The sequence below is a fragment of the Leucopleurus acutus genome (genome assembly GCF_964270905.1).
Source record: "Leucopleurus acutus genome assembly, chromosome: 17".
NCBI classification, from domain to species: Eukaryota; Metazoa; Chordata; class Mammalia; order Artiodactyla; family Delphinidae; genus Leucopleurus; species Leucopleurus acutus.
Window position 1 is genome coordinate 66,479,803 of NC_139159.1, and position 18,496 is coordinate 66,498,298.

Genomic DNA, 18,496 nt, shown 5'->3' on the forward strand with positions numbered 1-18,496 from the left:
CCTCCAGAACGAATTATAGTGATATAAAAATGACTACTCTGGAATCTACTAGAACAAATGCACTGGTTTTCTGCAGACAAAACTTTTATATAGAGCTGTGCTAATAGCCATACTAGCAAAATGTATTTACTACTGAGCACTTGAAATGTGGCTAATCTGAAATGAGATGTGCTATGAGTATAAAACACACACCGGATTTCAAAGACTTGGTACAAAAAATCAGAATGCGAAGTATCTATTTTTAAATTGATTACATTGCTTAGTTTATATTACTATCTTAAATATGTTGGGTTAAGTAAAATATATTGTTAGAATTAATTTTACCTCTTTCTTTTTTTGCTTTTAAAATGTAGTTACCTGAAAATTAAAATTACATTTGTGGCTCACATTATATCTCTGTTGAACAATATTGATAAAGAGAAAACCCTTCTGGAAATTTTACAATTACACTTTACGTTTGTATAATCTGTTGCACTTTATAAACTTCTCTAATAAACACTTAATTCTTATAACTGTCATGTGTGATGAGTAAGGTACAGCTTATCACTCCTGGTTTTTAAAATGTGAAAACTGAGGGTCAAGTAATGTAAAAGAGCTACCCCCCAAAATCACATAAGTAGCAAGTGACAGAGCTAAGACAAAATCTTGAAACATCTTTCAAACCAACACTTTTTTCCGCCTATCCCATTCTGTAGGTGGTGGAGATTCCAGTGCCTCATCTAGAGTTCTCATTTTCTCCAGGGGAGAGTTACTTGAAGGAAAGCGTCCAGAAAACTTGAGCTGACGAGAAAGGAGGGTCTTTTATATATATATATATATATAATATATATATGTCAGCCTAAGTTTTTAGATGAGCATTCACAAAACTGAACTTTGTAACCCACTGTTTCTCATAACTTATTAACGCTCCTTTATAAAAAGCATTCTGGAGTCATGTGGGTTTGAGAAGCAATGGATTTAAAGTTGATTTCTTTTAACCACAGGGTATTTAGATGCATTATTAATCTCTCAGAGGGAATAGACTACAATTTCCAAAACTTATTTTCATAGACTGTGGTGTTCTGCAAAAGGCAATTTAGAAAATCTGCTCTACAACAAAAGGAAGATTCAAGGACAGGTCTGACTCTTAGCTCCTTGCCATGTGTGAGCCGATCTCCAGTGTAGCAAGAGGATCTGAAGGAAGAAGTGGCAGTTTGTTCCCCAGCTGAGATGCATTTGCTAGCTTTGGCCACTGTCCAGGACAAAGATGGATGTTTAAAAGTGATTTTTAAACTATAGAAAATTAGAATCAGTTCAGTAATTTGTTTAGCATCTTAATAAGATTTAAATACAGAGCCAGATATCTGTTCCTTTAAACCACAAGAACACGTTTGAGTGCTTGGAAGTATTCCCTGACTTTCTAAATGAAATTGTAGTAAAATGGGAAAAGGTCATGTAATGACCAAAAGTTCAGGGAGAGAGTTTGATATTTGAAACTGTTAGATTTGCCAGTATTAATGACTATCAGTTGGTAATAAGAAATATGAATTTCGTTTTCCAAAGCAGCCTTTCTCCAATTAAGTGATTAAGAATATGCCAAAAACATGTATTAATTTACTTGTGTATTTCCTTCAGACTAACCAGAACCAGATACAGAGAACAGAAATATCAGTAGAAAGAACAGGACAAGAACCTGTTTATTCAACATTTGTGCTGGCTTTTATTTTAGATGCTGGGGATTCAGTGGTAACAAAATAAGACTATACTCCAGTGGAGCTTACAGTATTGAATTTAAGAAATAAATATTGTATGTTTCCAAATAATTTGTTTATTCATCAAACATTAAGAAAATGAATGAGCACCTCTTTTGTCTCAAACGCTGTACTAGGTATTGTGGACATGAAGAGAAAAAAAGACAAAACTCCTGTCATGGAGGAATCCACAAAATAGTGCAGGAAGCAGACAGGAAAACAGTTAATTACCAAAGGGTGTTTCCTCTTATCTAAACCTATTCCAGCCACATTTTTCTGCTACTCAGTAATCTGGCACTCCATTCAACCATCTGCCCAAACTAACTAGCTTGGGATCCTTGACCACTTTCTTTTTCTTATAACGCACATCCAAACCATCAGCAGATCCCATTGTGCTTCTGTCAAAATACATTTTTAAAAAAGCCGACCACTTCTCACTATGTCCAATACTATAAACATGGTCTAAACCCTCATTATCTTTTGTAGTAATTTCCTGACTGGTCTATCAGCTTCCAATATTTTCTCCTTAGCATCTGTTCTAAATAGGGTATCCAGAGTGGTCATAGGATATTATTTCTCTGTTCCAAATCTTCCTTTAGTCTGCCTCAAAGCATTTATAGCAACCTGCTATGTTTTATATGCTCATCTGTTCATTTGTGTATTGTCTGTTTCCCTCCTCTTGAATTTTAAGAGGAGTGAGTCTGTTTTTAATATGCAAATTACCATTTCATTTATTCTCTACAGTAATTTAGCATGATAAATATTTATACAGTGTAAGCAACAGTGGTGTCACAGATGACGGTTTGGTCAGTTTGCCTTGGGTTCATATGGTGGGAAGATCAGGGAAGGTTTTGCAAAGGAATTGAAGCTTGTTTAACACATCATCATCTGACTTCTACATCTACCCACTCTGCACAAGATCAACAGTAACCTCCTATTTGATAAAATATTTCATCATCACTTACCCTAAATAGCTTCTTCCTTAAAACATCTTTCTTAGTTTGTTGTTCATGTATTTCATAAAAATATCTTGAGGACCCACTGTATCCAGGCCATGAAGAATGCAATCATTCATGAGATAAATATGGAGGCTTTTAGAGTGCAGTAAGGTAAGGGCCATGAGGAGGCAAGTAAAGAGGACTATGCATCTTTGAGTCTTCTATTTTATTTCTCCCCTCTTTCTCATCGGCATTCTACTTTCTGCTTAAAGTTCTGTGTTTCCCCAGTATACTTGCAAGCCCCCATTATCTGTAAAGTCAATTATTATGTGGATAGATTTTGAGTTTTAAATGTAACCACACCATACATCCCTACTTGACTCGGTCCATTTCACCTGCCCTACTGAAGACCAAAACCCTGCAAGTTCTATTCTCTGATTCTTAGAGGTGAAGCTGGAACCATTTTGCTTCACTAACCCACTGTGTAGTATGATGACCACATTGACAACAATGCTTATGGTTGCAAACAAATACTAGAAGAGTAAGGCAGGTAATGTAAATGAGTGAAGCAAACTGGCTATGATAAGAGTAAGAAGTATGTAGTAGGGACTACAGTGACCTGGAGAACCTCTGCTCAATGACCACAGATCCAGGAGCTATCATTGCCACATGAGCAATATAGATAGGTCCAGGGGTGAAGAGAAAACCTCATTTCTCCCTCCTCCAAATGGAGGAACCTTCTGGCCTCTCTCCCTGCTCTCATGCACTGCTGCCTAGAGATAAGTGACTGATCAAGCTAGTTAAATCTGGAGGAGGACCTGGACTTCAAAGCTCAGCCTCTTTCTCGCTTTTCCTCTCTGGCATTTGCCTGTGTGAGGAGGTGCAGGCTTTCGTCTGCTCCTGCAGTAGTCCAGTGCTACCTGTGACTAGGTGCGTAAGCCTGGCTTTTTCTGGGGTTTGGCATTAAGAAGCTCATTGTTTCTGCTCACCCAACTCACATCTTTCATCTTAGACATTGTGAGCATTAATGAGATATTTTGACCTTTGCCTTGCCTGCCTTAATCTTTTCTTCTCTCATTTTTCAATTTATTCATAAACTCAAGTGAGAAGAACAAGAGGTGAAATTTATTGGGTCCCCACAAATCACAAGGCTGTTGTTGTTTGACTGTATAATTTTTAAAGAGAAATCAAAAGTTCAGATTTTTTTTTTTTTGGTATGAAAAACTCCTGATTCTGAAATGTTGGCAAAGAACTCATATCTTTTTAAAATTTTGGGTGCCAATGAAATAGTATATCTAAGGGTCAGTTTTCACCAGATGCCGCCAGCTTGCATTTATACTCTAAACCCTGTGGTTTGGGGTCAGTACAAGTATCTAGGTTTCTGTCCTGGTCCCTTCTGATAAATCCAGTTCTCATGTGGAGTGTGGAGTTTAGATATGTAAACTACCCAGCCATCCCTCTCTAGCACCTTCTCCTGGAGGCCAGCCCTTTTTCTCCTCATCCTGCTTCTTTTCCCAGCTTCAAACTCTAGCTCTTCTTCAATTCAGCCACAACACCCAGCAGCCTCCGGAATTATTTCTCCTTGGAGATGGCTATAGTCTTGCCTCATCTACCTGATCTGACCTCTTGGATCAATGATCATATATTATGAACCCTTAATCGTAAAGATTTATATAATTTGCCATCACCACTCCTTTCCTGTAGGAGGGGAAAGTCCAGTTAACCCACATTCCCCTCCATTCCCAGATTACTCCTCTCTCCCAATCTACCTCTTATTGAGATCCCAAAATGCGTGGTATTAACATGTACCCTGTAAAATTTGGGTAAATTCTATTTGTTGTTTTCTCTGTCTTTCCTACTTGATATGTGGCCACTGATAGGAATTTTTTTTCCTCTTTCTTTTATCAAAGAGGAATCACTGATAGAAGGTATTCTAGGTTCCTTGTTCCCATTTCTCTTGGCACATTCTTTATTCTTCTTGCTTTCTTTCAAGTCACTGGCTCCACTGACAGTCTCTTTCCCTGGATCCCCATTCAGCCAATCTGATAGCATTCCTTAGGAAGGGCAGTCTGAATTAATTTAGTTTAATTGTGGATTATTTTCCAAAGCTTAGTTGAATCAATAAGACAACATCTCAGCCTCCCCTGGGACCACACATTTAGTCTTCGACCCAGATTCTTTGACTTTTTTCCAGCCATCTGTTTTACTTGGGCAAAGTGAGTCAGTTTAATGTCTACATGTTTTATCTTTCATCTATACTTTTGGCACCTTTAGTTCATTCACCTTTAACCCCAGAAGGGAAATATTTACCATCCCTCAGCAGCTGTTCAGTCCTCGAGGAGGAAGAGGGGAGTCTTGTTTCTCTTCCTATTGGCCTGTTCTCCCTTATTCTGGCAATAGCTATTCCATCGTCCTTGCATTCTAGCTTGCCTGACACCTGGGTGCACTGATTTGTACCTTGGAATGAGAATAAGAGCTTCTGAGTTCAACTCTTGTCAATTCATTTCTCAATGTATAAGAGTTCTGAATCCCAGTACATGGCCCAAGGCTCAGAGTCCAGAGGCTGGGATTCCACCTTTGACTCCACCAGTCATCATATAAACTACATCAAGTTGGACCTCACTTTCCCCATCTGTAAAATGAGAGAACTGATCTGTAACAGAGATCCTGAATTCAAATGTCTTTAGATATACACAGGCAAAGGAAAGCAGAAACTGCTAAGCAGAGAAACTGTCTACTCTAAGGCAGCTGGACATGACAGGGGTTTAAAACTGAGAAGACGTGCCCTGCCTAAAGACATTTGCTGGCTCAGCTAAATCTATCTGAAAGCTCCTTGGCTGGAGACTAACTTTGGCTGACAATTTGTGAATATGATACCTTGAGTCCCAACATTCTGTAAACCCTAAGACTCCCATGTTATAAGTGCTTTCTCCTGGATGATTTTCCCTTAAATAATATTTAAAATAGAATATTTGATATAATGTGATGGGAGATCAGATATAATTTTATAGATCACACTAGCCAGCCCTTTGCTCGCAGATGGAGATAACACCTTAGCATGGAGCTGATTTATTAGTATGGAGCAATCACTAGAATAGGACCAGATATATAAACACATTGCAGAAAGGGTATAACAAAACTTTTGTGGCCTGAGAAAAGACACATTCTCAAAACACTGTTTGCTTATACAGAGTGGAATTTGGAGAAGGCTGGATAAAATGTGCAGCGATGACAGTGACTTCAAGGAAGATGAATATCAGCATCTCCTATACCTTAATCTTCCCCATTATTAGATGCTCCCTAATGGTTTGGAATGGACTTAGCTGGCCTGGCTAGGAAGACCAAAAGAAGCATAAGAAGTCTTATCCATACACTTTGTCCCAAACATGGGCCCAAAGGTTTTGGAGGAGGACCATATAACACAGTATGCTGAGGTTGTAGCCATATTGACATGGAGGTGTGCTTGGTGGACAGTGGCTAGGGAGGTACGAATGAATAAAGATTAGTACTTGTAAAAGCCAAACCTCAAGGAATTATATGGTTAGTACAGGGATCTACACCAATGATATCACAGATATCTGTAGGATTGTGTTGAACAGTCTTCAATAGCAACACGTCATGGCAGCAAGCCGCGGTAGCAGTAGTGGACTGGTCTTACTCTCCAGTTCTCTCACTACCTTGCATTTGGAAGGACAGCTAATCAATCACCATTTAAAACACATAAGTGCAGATATTCTTGGAAAATTCAGAATGGAGAATGTCTCCAGAGAGGGGAAAAAGACTTTGTAATAGTTTAGGAGTGTTGGTTCATAAGCAAAAATTTTAAAACTGAAATATGATGTGCCAATTATCTATTGCCACAATATTATTGTGTAACAAATAGTCATGGCATTTCAGTAGCATTCAGTAGTAAGCATTCTCACAGATTTATGAACTCACTAGAGTTCCACTGATCTAGGCTGAACTCAGCTATGCCACCTTGCTTCTCACTGAAAATTTCTGGGTCACACCTCCTCGAGAAATGGAAATAAAAACCAAAATAAACAAACGGGACGTAATGAAACTTAAAAGCTTTTGCATGGCAAAGGAAACCATAAATAAGACGAAAAGACAACCCTGAGAATGGAAGAAAATATTTGCAAATGAAGCAACTGACAAAGGATTAATCTCCAAAATTTACAAGCAGCTCATGCAGCTCAATATCAAAAAAACAGACAACCCAATCCAAAAATGGGCAGAAGACCTAAACAGACATTTCTCCAAAGAAGATATACAGATTGCCAACAAACAAATGAAAGGATGCTCAACATCACTAATCATTAGAGAAACGCAAATCAAAACCACAATGAGGTATCACCTTACACCAGTCAGAATGGCCATCATCAAAAAATCTACAAACAATAAATGCTGGAGAGGGTGTGGAGAAAAGGGAACCCTCTTGCACTGTTGGTGGGAATGTGAATTGGTACAGCCACTATGGAGAACAGTATGGAGCTTCCTTAAAAAACTAAAAATACAACTACCATACGACCCAGCAATCCCACTACTGGGCATATACCCAGAGAAAACCATAATTCAAAAAGAGTCATGTACCACAATGTTCATTGCAGCTCTGTTTACAATAACCAGGTCATGGAAGCAGCCTAAGTGTACACCGACAGATGAATGGATAAAGAAGATGTGGCACGTATACACAATGGAATATTACTCAGCCAAATAAAGAAACAAAATTGAGTTATTTGTAGTGAGGTGGATGGACCTAGAGTCTGTCATACAGAGTGAAGTAAGTCAGAAAGAGAAAAACAAATACCGTATGCTAACACATATATGTGGAGTCTAAAAAAAAAAGAAAAAGAAGTTTCTGAAGAACCTAGGCGAAGGACAGGAATAAAGTTGAAGACGTAGAGAATGGACTTGAGGACACGGGGAGGGGGAAGGGTAAGCTGGGACGAAGTGAGAGAGTGGCATGGACATATATACACTACCAAATGTAAGATAGATAGCTAGTGGGAAGCAGCTGCATAGCACAGGGAGATCAGCTTGGTGCCTTGTGTCCAACTAGAGAGGTGGGATAGGGAGGGTGGGAGGGAGACGCAAGAGGGAGGAGATATAGGGTTATATGTATATGTATAGCTGATTCACTTTGTTATACAGCAGAAACTAACACACCATTGTAAAGCAATTATACTCCAATAAAGATGTTAAAAAATAAATTAATATTCAATGAAAAAAAAATTTCTGGGTCAGCTGCAGCAGCTTTCTTCTACATGTCTCTCTTCCTTCTTGGACTGCCAGGATAGCTGAGGCATGCTCCTCCAATGGTGTGGTAGAGGGGCCAGAGAGAATATTCAAATGCACAAGTACATTTTAAGCCCTTGTGTCATGTTTTCTAACATCCCATTAGCCAAAGAAGTTACATGGTTGAGCTCAAAGTGAAGGGGCATGAAAGTATATCTTTCAAATAGAGGAACGAAAAGTTATATGGCAAAGGCATGAAGAATCAAGGCCAATAATTGAATCTACAACAGATGTGAACATATTTTGTATCCTGAATTGAGGAAAAGGGTTTATCAGATAATTAAAGATTTGGATGAGCTTCAAGGATTTATATGTTGCTTGTAAAATAAAACACATTGCTTTTTGCTATAGTGATATGAGGTTGACAAATGTATAAAAGATCCTATATGAGATGTGCGTTTATGTGCATATACACACACACATGCTTATATCAATTGTAAGTTGAATTCTATGGCAGATACTCTAACTGATCATCAAAGATCCATGCTTTTCCTTTTTTTAAAAAAATAAATTTGTTTATTTATTTATTTTTGGCTGCGTTGGGTCTTCGTTGCTGTGTGTGGGCTTTCTCTAGTTGCAGCGAGCAGGGGCTACTCTTCGTTGTGGTGTGCGGGCTTCTCATTGAGGTGGCTTCTCCTGTTGCAGAGCACGGGCTCTAGGCGCACAGGCTTCAGTAGTTGTGGCACGCGGGCTCAGGAGTTGTGGCTGGCGGGCTCTAGAGCGCTGGCTCAGTAGTTGTGCCGCATGGGCTTAGGTGCTCTGCCACATGTGGGATCTTCCCAGACCAGGGCTCGAACCCGTGTTCCCTGCATTGGCAGGTGGATTCTTAACCACAGCACCAGCAGGGAAGCCCCATGCTTTTCCTTTAATTTAGAATTGTTGCTAAGAGGTGGATGCACACCCAGGAACTAGATTTTTTCTAGTCTTCCTTACTTCTAGGTGGTGCCAAGTGACTAGCTTCTTGTCAATGAAAGGGAATAAAAGAGGGATAATCAAAAGCACAAGTACATTTGCTCAGGCCAGGTTAATTGAGAAGTGGAGGTCCCTTTTCCCCATCTTCCCAGTGAATGCAGAAGATTCTGAGCCTCTGTCTGACAACTTAGTCTCCAGATGAAACAACTGTAGGTCTTTGAATCTTGTGGAAGACTACCTGCCCACCAGGAACACTGACATACCATTAACAAGATGAAAAAAAGAGCCTCCACTTGTATTTGTGTTATAGCACTAAATTGGGGCAAGAATTTCTTACACCAACTAAAAATGTCATATGGAGAAGATGTGGAAGAGCCTATTCTCACTGTAAAGAATTTATAGAGAAGAATAAAATAATCAAAGAAAACATTTACTGTGCAGCTACCATGTGCATGGCTCACAGCTAATATATTAAACAGTTAAATGTTTCAGACCTGTGGTATGGTCTAATGAGTTACAAGAGTGTAGTAGAAAGAGAAGCTGATTCTTCCATCATCTGCTACACTGAGCTGTGCAAATGGTAGATGAATGAGTAGTAGTAAAAATCTTCTATTTTGACATGGTGAGACATACATGAAACCTGTAGAGCCATGTTATACAAGTCAGTAACAGAATAAGTTTAGGACCCTTTACAACAGAATAGAATACAATAGACTAGAATGTGTGAATGAATTTAAACAAAGAAGGTGCCCAATTATCTCAGAGGCAGTTCAAATGTAACATATATCAATATTATAAAAGTTAAGTAGTTAGGAGGGTTGGGCCACCAGAATCCTGAGACATTGTCTTAGGAAACTCACACTTATTTGAGATACCTCAACCCTAGACAACAGATAGGCGTGACCATATTGAAGGGGGAAGGTTGTGGGTTATTGGGCTGTTGAGGAAAGTGTTAGGAGTGGAGCAGATATTTGCAGAAGAGGAGTGGTAGTGTAAAAAATTGGTGTAAGTGGTGGTGTTGATAGATATGCTAGGAAGGAACTGTGCTAAGACTACATGTATAGCAAGATAAGAGCTAAAGTATTCTTTTTGTACTTATCTTTCTTTCCCACACTTTCCTGACTTGTCCAAAAGTACGCTTCAAGGAGAATTTGCATTTTTATAGGAGGAATGCAAAAAGAAAATGAGTAATCTTTTCTTATTTTTCTTACCCAAAATAGACAAAGGCAAACACTAAGTGAAGTGGATGGACCCTACAAATATATGAATGATGTGTGTGTGTGTATATATATATATAATGTGTACACGGGCAGGATCAGGGAAGGTCTCTCTCAGGCTGAGACTTTGGCCGCAAACAGGAGAGTACTCGGTGTGTTACTTCATATAAATATTTTTCCAAGAACACAGCATAAGAAGTATCTGTTTATTCTGTTGGTAGCAACTTCAAGCTGAGACTGCCAGAGAGAGAGCTGGGGATTATCTTCTGTTTTCAGCCAAATAAACAGCTATTCCAGGCATTCTGATGTTAACCATTGCTTGTATGCTCTTTCTCTCTAGAAGAAAACCAGACAATTTGTAAATTAATGAAATGTGTCCCCACTAAAGCCGACCCAGAGGTTTGCTTGTCCTGAGTTCCCAGGACTCAGGTGGTTTTATCATTTTGCTTTACAAATAAGAAATCAGCCAACTTCATAGAGAGGGATGACATCATTCTAAAAACAATGTAATGGAGGGCGTTCTCATTTCTCCTGGTCATGCCTTTGGCTTTGGAAACTCTTTTGGACCCTTCAACAGAATGAGATTAACTGTGTCAGAGAGGTCCTCTTATCTAATAGAAGTTTGAATTTTAAAGCAAATAGCCCAATCCATTTTGTAAGAATTCGGAGAGGTTTCCTTGGAAGATAAAGCAAGTTCACTAAAACAGAATATGTGATATCCCTCGCTAGGGGAATTTTCCCTTATGCATAATTGGCATAGACAATATAGTCCCTTAACACGTATGTAACTGAGATAGATAGAATAGGGAGTAGCAGTAACCGGCTCCACTATTTTTCTTCATTCCTTCTATTAGTTTCCTATGGTCATTATAGCTTTTTGACACTAACTTAGTGGCTTAAAACACATACATTTATTATTTTACATTCTGAAGGTCAGAAGTCCTAAATGGGTCTCAGTCCTATTTAGAAAAGCAGCCTGGATTTGGCCTGTGGGCCATAGTTTGCTAATCTGATATACTGATAAACTGGTGACCATGTCATAATCATCCTTGTGTTCCTTGAGCAAAAAATAATGTGCACACATTGGAGACTCAGTAAATGTTATTTTGTTTAAACGATTTAAGATCTCTCCTCTAGAATATACCTGTAGTTTGGTACAGCATCTCTGGGCAGGCAGTTTCACAATTGCTCTTAAAATTGGAACAAGCAATTGACTTCTAGGAACTTGTGGTCCAGCTGTATCCTGTTGATTCTTCTAAGAAATGTGAACAAAGGTTTTCATTGCACTATTGTTGTAATAGCACAAAGTTGGAGATCACCTTCATTTCTTTCAAAAAAAGATTTCTTAAAACATTTCTTACTGCTTTAATCAAGATGTTAAGAGAGTGTATGTATTACATCTTTCGGGGGGTTTAAAAAGGATATGTGTGTATATTTCTATGAACATTAAAATTATTGTAAAGCTGTCCAATAAATGGTTAATACTTATTCTTTTTGGGTTTTGACTGGTGATCAGGAGTAAGGAATACTTTTACTTTTCAGTTTATATAGTTTTTACTTTCTCTCCTATGTCCATGTATCATTTACAATGTAAAAAAAAAAAAAAAAGATAAATTTCCTTATGGCAGACTTCTGTACCACAAACTTATCTCTACTGGTTCATATGACCTTAAAATATTCATATTCTCAGTTTCAATAAGTCTATAACTAAGACTACTCTTAACTGTTAAAGACAATATGAAAATGCATACTAATATATTCATTACAAATTATGACAAGTAAAAATTGATAAAAACTTTATTGTGTGGGAATAGCAGAATGGTAAATAACTATAAATCCACCTAATGAGAACATTATAATATTTAAAATTACACAGTGAAAAGCTTATAATATGGGAAATAGTTGTTGGTGAAAAAAATACACAAAATTATATATACAGTATCATGACAACCATATTAAGGTAAGATATGCCCAGAAAAAGGACTACAGAAATATATAACAATATATTTAATGTTTTTTTTGAGGCATAAAAGCAGAGATGCCTTTATTCAGAAATGTATAATGTTGTGATATGTTTCTTCTTACCCCTTTCACTTTGCTCCTTGTTTCTCTAATGAATCGTCTATCTCTAGCACGAGTTACACAAATTGCCAAGTGCAGGTCAATGGCTATATTTATGATAAGTGAGAGAGAAAACATTACATTTTATCTCATTAATCCATGGTGATAACGAAACAGGCCATTTTAGATTGAAAGAAAAGAGTGTCATTGTGTTATACTAATGAGTAGCATGTTTAAAAAAGAAAAAAGAAGAAAATCTCACAGTCATTTCCTTTCATTTCCTACAACACCCACTCTTTCATGGAGTTTGTAAAACTGGGCCTGTTTCACTCTCTTCCTCCAAAGTGCATTTAAGACTTCCCAACTGCAAGGGAAGTAGTAACTTGTTTTTCAAGTATGAGATTCAAGAGGTAGATATGCTAGACCATTTGTAGCCCAAACCTGGCTCACTGTTTGTTTTTGTAAATAAAGTTTTATTGGGTCAGTGTCTACTTATTTGTTTACATATTGTCCATGGCTTATTTTGTGCTATAATGGCAGAGGTTAGTAGCTATAAGATAGATTGCATGGAAAACAAAACCAAAAATATTTACCATTTGCCCTTTACAGAAAGGGCTTTTCCAACCCCTGTTCTAGAGATTTGGGCACAGAGGAGGTGGTAAATATTGTAGATTTATTAAAAATTAAATTCAATAATATATTGGAACAGAGTGACCTTGAATTCTTCTTTGCTATATATGATACTTCCCCTCTCTTTTGTTTTGTTAGGTTTCAGCCAGATATTATAAAATATTTAGAGTTCAAATCAAAGTCAATCTTATATAGTAGTAATGAGAGATGCAAATGGAATCCACTGCTAAAGGCAATTTTTTTAATGGTAAAATAATGACTCATAAAATGAAGATGGTCACAGATTTTAATTAACTCATTAATTAACAAGATTTTACAACAGTTCAAAGATGAATGCAAAGGACAAATATATAAACATCAGGAATACTGAAAAAAATTACAAATAGTTGCAAAACTGGTAAAATTGTTCACTATACATGGGCGATAATCAGTTGCATTCCACTGGACATAATTTCCATTTTGATGGATAAGAACCTTTTGTCTTATTATCATTTCTCTAAAATTTATAGGATTATGAAATAGCTTGAAGGCAATGAAAGACTGAAATAATCTGAAAGCCGATTCAGACAGTATACTTAGTAATCTTTTCGATTCATCTCAAAGTTTTTCACAGTTTTTCCCCTTTAACATAAAACTGAATATAAAATGCAACACTCAGCCTGATTACATAAATGCGATGTCTTTCTTCAGGTATATATGTTAAAAGTAGATAAAGCTTCTGACTGTCACACACTTGAGTAGTGGGGACTTAGCTTGAGCCTGCCTTGTGAACCCTACTAAGGATCAGAGGTGAATAGGTAGGAGGCAGTCTTACCAAAAATCTTACATTTGTGAACAAGTGAGAGCTTTCTTGGGAATTAACTCATCCTAAGGAAAGACTAAGCTAAGCACAACTTTGTAACAGAGAGGTAGGCACTGAAGAGGAGAGGTGATTCTGATTACGGGGGAGGTGTCTGTTTCTCTAATTTATCTCCTGGACACTCTCCCCACTTCAATTTTTCACATCAGGGTTCTGGTAAATTGGTAGCTGGGGAGGTAAAAAAAAATAAAGGGAAGAAAATGTCATTAAATATAGGAGAATAGTTTGAATAGGCCATCAGATGCTAATATCCATAACGAGAGCATCTACTAAGTTGTCTAATATTCCATAGGGGGGAAATTGTATGTTGAAAATGTGGAAGAATGTGGAATATGATAGTATGCAAATTCAAGCAACCCAAATTGTAAAACACATGCTATGGTTTAGGTTGGTCTATGCTAATATGAAAATTGCAAATTTACATATTTCTCAAATTCATTCACTTCTTTCCATTTTCATTGTAATTATCCTAGAACAAACCACTATCTTCTCCCACTGGGACTAGGAAGAAAGCCGCCTCAGAGTAAAAGGAACAAATCATAAACTTAAAACTGCAGAAAACCTTTAGTGGCTTCCCATGGACTTTCAAATAAAGTCTTCACATGCCCTAGAAGACTGCACTCCATCTTGTCCATACTTGCCTCTCTATTCTTAGTACATCCACTTTCTCTTTTCCTTAATCCACTGTCTGTCTCTCCATCTCTCAGTAAATGGAATCTGCCTTCCTTTCTCCTCTCTCTGGATAGCTAGTTTCTCTGTTTAAAAATGAGTAGGAGATAGTCAACAGAAAGAAGGGGAAATAATGTACTAAGTAAACTCCTACACTCAAGCTAGATGACGTGGTCCTGTGAAACTATACCATTCCTCTGCAGTTCGGCATTCTATTTCTTAAATATTTTTAATAATTCATTTTGCAATTTCTGTTACTCTATCTAGACTTTAAGTGTGTAAATGCAGGAATGCATGGAATTTAATAGGAAGGAATCAAGTGCAATGTACATTGATAAAAATCAAAAGAAGATGGATTGGGAGAATCAACATTGGGAAAATGACTCTACTACCCAAAGCAATCTACAGATTCAATGCAATCCCTATCAAACTAACAATGGCATTTTTCACACAACTAGAACAAAAAATTTCACAATTTGTATGGAAACACAAAAGACCCCAAATAGCCAAAGCAATCTTGAGAACAAAAAATGGAGCTGGAGGAATCAGGCTCCCTGACTTCAGACTATATTACAAAGCTACAGTAATCAAGACAGTATGGTACTGGCACAAAAACAGAAAGATAGATCAATGGAACAGGATAGAAAGCCCAGAGATAAACCCACACACATATGGTCACCTTATCTTTGATAAAGGAGGCAAGAATATACAGTGGAGAAAAGACAGCCTCTTCAATAAGTGGTGCTGGGAAAACTGGACAGCTACATGTAAAAGTATGAAACTGGAACACTCCCTAACACCATATACAAAAATACTCTAAATGGATTAAAGACCTAAATGTAAGGTCAGACACTATCAAACTCTTAGAGGAAAACATAGGCAGAACACTCTATGACATAAATCACAGCAAGATCCTTTTTGACCCACCTCCTAGAGAAATGGAAATAAAAACAAAAATAAACAAATGGGACCTAATGAAACGTGAAAGCTTTTGCACAGCAAAGGAAACCATAAACAAGACCAAATGACAACTCTCAGAATGGGAGAAAATATTTGCAAATGAAGCAACTGACAAAGGATTAATCTCCAAAATTTACAAGCATCTCATGCAGCTCAATAACAAAAAAACAAACAACCCAATCCAAAAATGGGCAGAAGACCTAAACAGACATTTCTCCAAAGAGGATATACAGATTACCAATGGACACATGAGAGAATGCTCAACGTCATTAATCATTAGAGAAATGCAAATCAAAACTACAATGAGATATCATCTCACACTGGTCAGAATGGCCATCATCAAAAAATCTAGAAACAATAAATGCTGGAGAGGGTGTGGAGAAAAGGGAACCCTCTTGCACTGTTGGTGGGAATGTAAATTGATACAGCCACTATGGAGAACACTATGGAGGTTCCTTAAAAAACTACAGATAGAACTACCATGCGACCCAGCAATCCCACTACTGGGCATACACCCTGAGAAAACCATAATTCAAAAAGAGTCATGTACCAAAATGTTCATTGCAGCTCTATTTACAATAGCCAGGACATGGAAGCAACCTAAATGTCCATCAACAGATGAATGGATTAAGAAGATGTGGCACATATATATAATGGAATATTACTCAACCATAAAAAGAAACGAAATTGAATTATTTGTAGTGAGGTGGATGGACCTAGAGTCTGTCATACAGAGTGAAGTAAGTCAGAAAGAGAAAAATAAATACCGTATGCTAACACATATATAAGGAATCTAAGAAAAAAAAAAAGGTCATGAAGAACCTAGGGGTAAGATGGGAATAAAGACACAGACCTACTAGAGAATGGACTTGAGGATATGGGGAGGGGGAAGGGTAAGCTGTGACAAAGTGAGAGAGTGGCATGGACATATTTACACTGCCAAACGTAAAATAGATAGCTAGTGGGAAGCAGCCGCATAGCACATGGAGATCAGCTCGGTGGTTTGTGACCATCTAGAGGGGTAGGATAGGGAGGGTGGGAGGGAGGGAGACGCAAGAGAGAAGAGATATGGGAACATATGTATATGTATAACTGATTGACTTTGTTACAAAGCAGAAACTAACACACCATTGTAAAGCAATTATACTCCAGTAAAGATGTTAGGGCTTCCCTGGTGGCGCAGTGGTTGAGAATCTGCCTGCTAATGCAGGGGACACGGGTTCGAGCCCTAGTCTGGGAAGATCCCACATGCCACGGAGCAAGTAGGCCCGTGAGCCACAACTACTGAGCCTGCGCGTCTGGAGCCTGTGCTCCGCAACAAGAGAGGCTGAGATAGTGAGAGGCCCGTGCACCGCGATGAAGAGTGGCCCCCGCTTGCCACAGCTAGAGAAAGCCCTCGCACAGAAATGAAGACCCAACACAGCCATAAATAAATAAATAAATAAATAAATAAATAAATAGCCAAGCATTTGAAGCCCTTAAAAAAAAAATGATGTTAAAAAAAAATTAAAAGAAGAATTTGAGCACTATCTTTTCGAGGTATCCTCCACTGTCATATACATAATTATACTCATATCCAATCATTCTCTGTGTGACAATGTTCTGCTTACTTTTACTTATGTTAGGTGTAGTTTCCCTGCATTGGGTTATATGAAAGCTCCTTGAATCACAAGGAGTGGTGGATGGTCTATAATGACAGAGTCTATTTCTTCATTTTTTCAGTACTGATATACAAAAAGTTTAGATCTTCTGGGATCTGAGTGATGCTGAATCCTTTCTAGTTTCCTGGACTTTGCCGTACAAGCAAATGTAGTCTCTGGAACGAAAGCCTTCAATACTTATAAGTGGTATAGAATCTGAGACTTTGAGAGGAGACTCACTGGCTGGGTCAGGAGATGTCCTTTTGTAAATTCTAAGCAGGTATGCCACGTGAATGCCACGTGACAGCCTAGAGATTCCTCTGGACTTGGAATTAGGCAATCCTGCTTCAGAAGAGCTTGAGACCAGGGAGTGAGTGACCTTTGGATGGCCCCAGTTCAGGGACCAAGGATTCACAGGCATGATTTCTGCCAGTAGCAGGAAATCTGTTGGGACACTCTTGGTACAGCTGTGCCCTATACTCACCCATTTCTGAATTAAAAGAAATATTATGTCATCCAATCCTAAAATTGCAAACTGGCAGCATATGGGCAAGGATTCGGCTTCCAGATGTATTTTGTTCATCTTGTACAGTATTTTAAGAATTGTTCAGTCTCATATAGAAGAACGCAGAGGGCTACTCTTTCTTGGAAAATTAGATGAGGCCACGTTGTCACTGGCAGCAGTGGGACAGTGGTGGAGAGTAGCTGCCTCCCTCATGCAGGGGCCTCAGTCCCTGTTGGAATACATGGAACCCACCCAGTTCTTTTATAGGCAATTATTTTGTGACCCGTTTTCTAATCCAAGCATCTCATTTCACAATGAAAAAAAAAAAAACCATCTCTTTCTGGGGATAGTTTTGGGGAAGGAGAAGTGGAGTGAGATGAACTGGTCACAGTAACACAGTGCAGATTTGGGGCTGGAGTCCCAGCCCATTTCTCTCTACCATAGCATAGCATACTATGGGTATCTCCATTAGGGCTCTGATGTATTAGCGGGTAGAATACGGGATTCTCCCACTCAAAGTTATCTCACCAGAGAGGTACCTTTCCTAAAGTCACACTGCTTATAAATGTATAAGGGTGACTGGTGTTGGAATTATTTCGACATCCTGCATAGTACCTAACAGTGCAAATAAATAGTACTTAGGAATGTAGCTGAATTAGATTGAATAGTGTAAAAAAATCATAATTAGGAATTGAATTAAGTTAGACTGAATACCCTGTGTAAAGTTTGTCTTATCAGGAAATTTTCTTCCTACTCCTCCTTTTCATTTGGTTACATTGGATCCAGCCAAACACATTAACCAGATGAGCAGGGTTATACATTGTTTTCACAGGAAATCCTCCCTTCCTCCTTCAGTTTACCTAAAAGGATGAGAAGTGGGGAGGGGGGGGGTTGCCAGTGTATACATACACATGCCGATGTATATATTTATCCACCACGCATATCCATACACACATATGTCTCTAAAACAATATGTGCTCACTGCAGCATCTGGCTTTCTGTGAAGTCTTGACCTATGCTCCCTCACAGCTGTGTTGGCTCAGAGTTTAGAGTAACGCTTACAAGACTCCCTGAAGA

General features: G+C 38.2%; 1 long non-coding RNA gene across 1 annotated transcript in view; it reads left to right on the forward strand.

Annotated features, from left to right (window-relative positions):
• Positions 1-15,026: 15,026 nt before the first annotated feature.
• The window catches only part of LOC309974046, a 30,630-nt gene continuing 27,160 nt past the window's right edge, over positions 15,027-18,496 (forward strand). Inside the window, exon 1 of the long non-coding RNA XR_014326851.1 lies at positions 15,027-15,087. This is a non-coding gene — a long non-coding RNA (uncharacterized lncRNA). The remainder of the gene's footprint in view (positions 15,088-18,496) is intronic.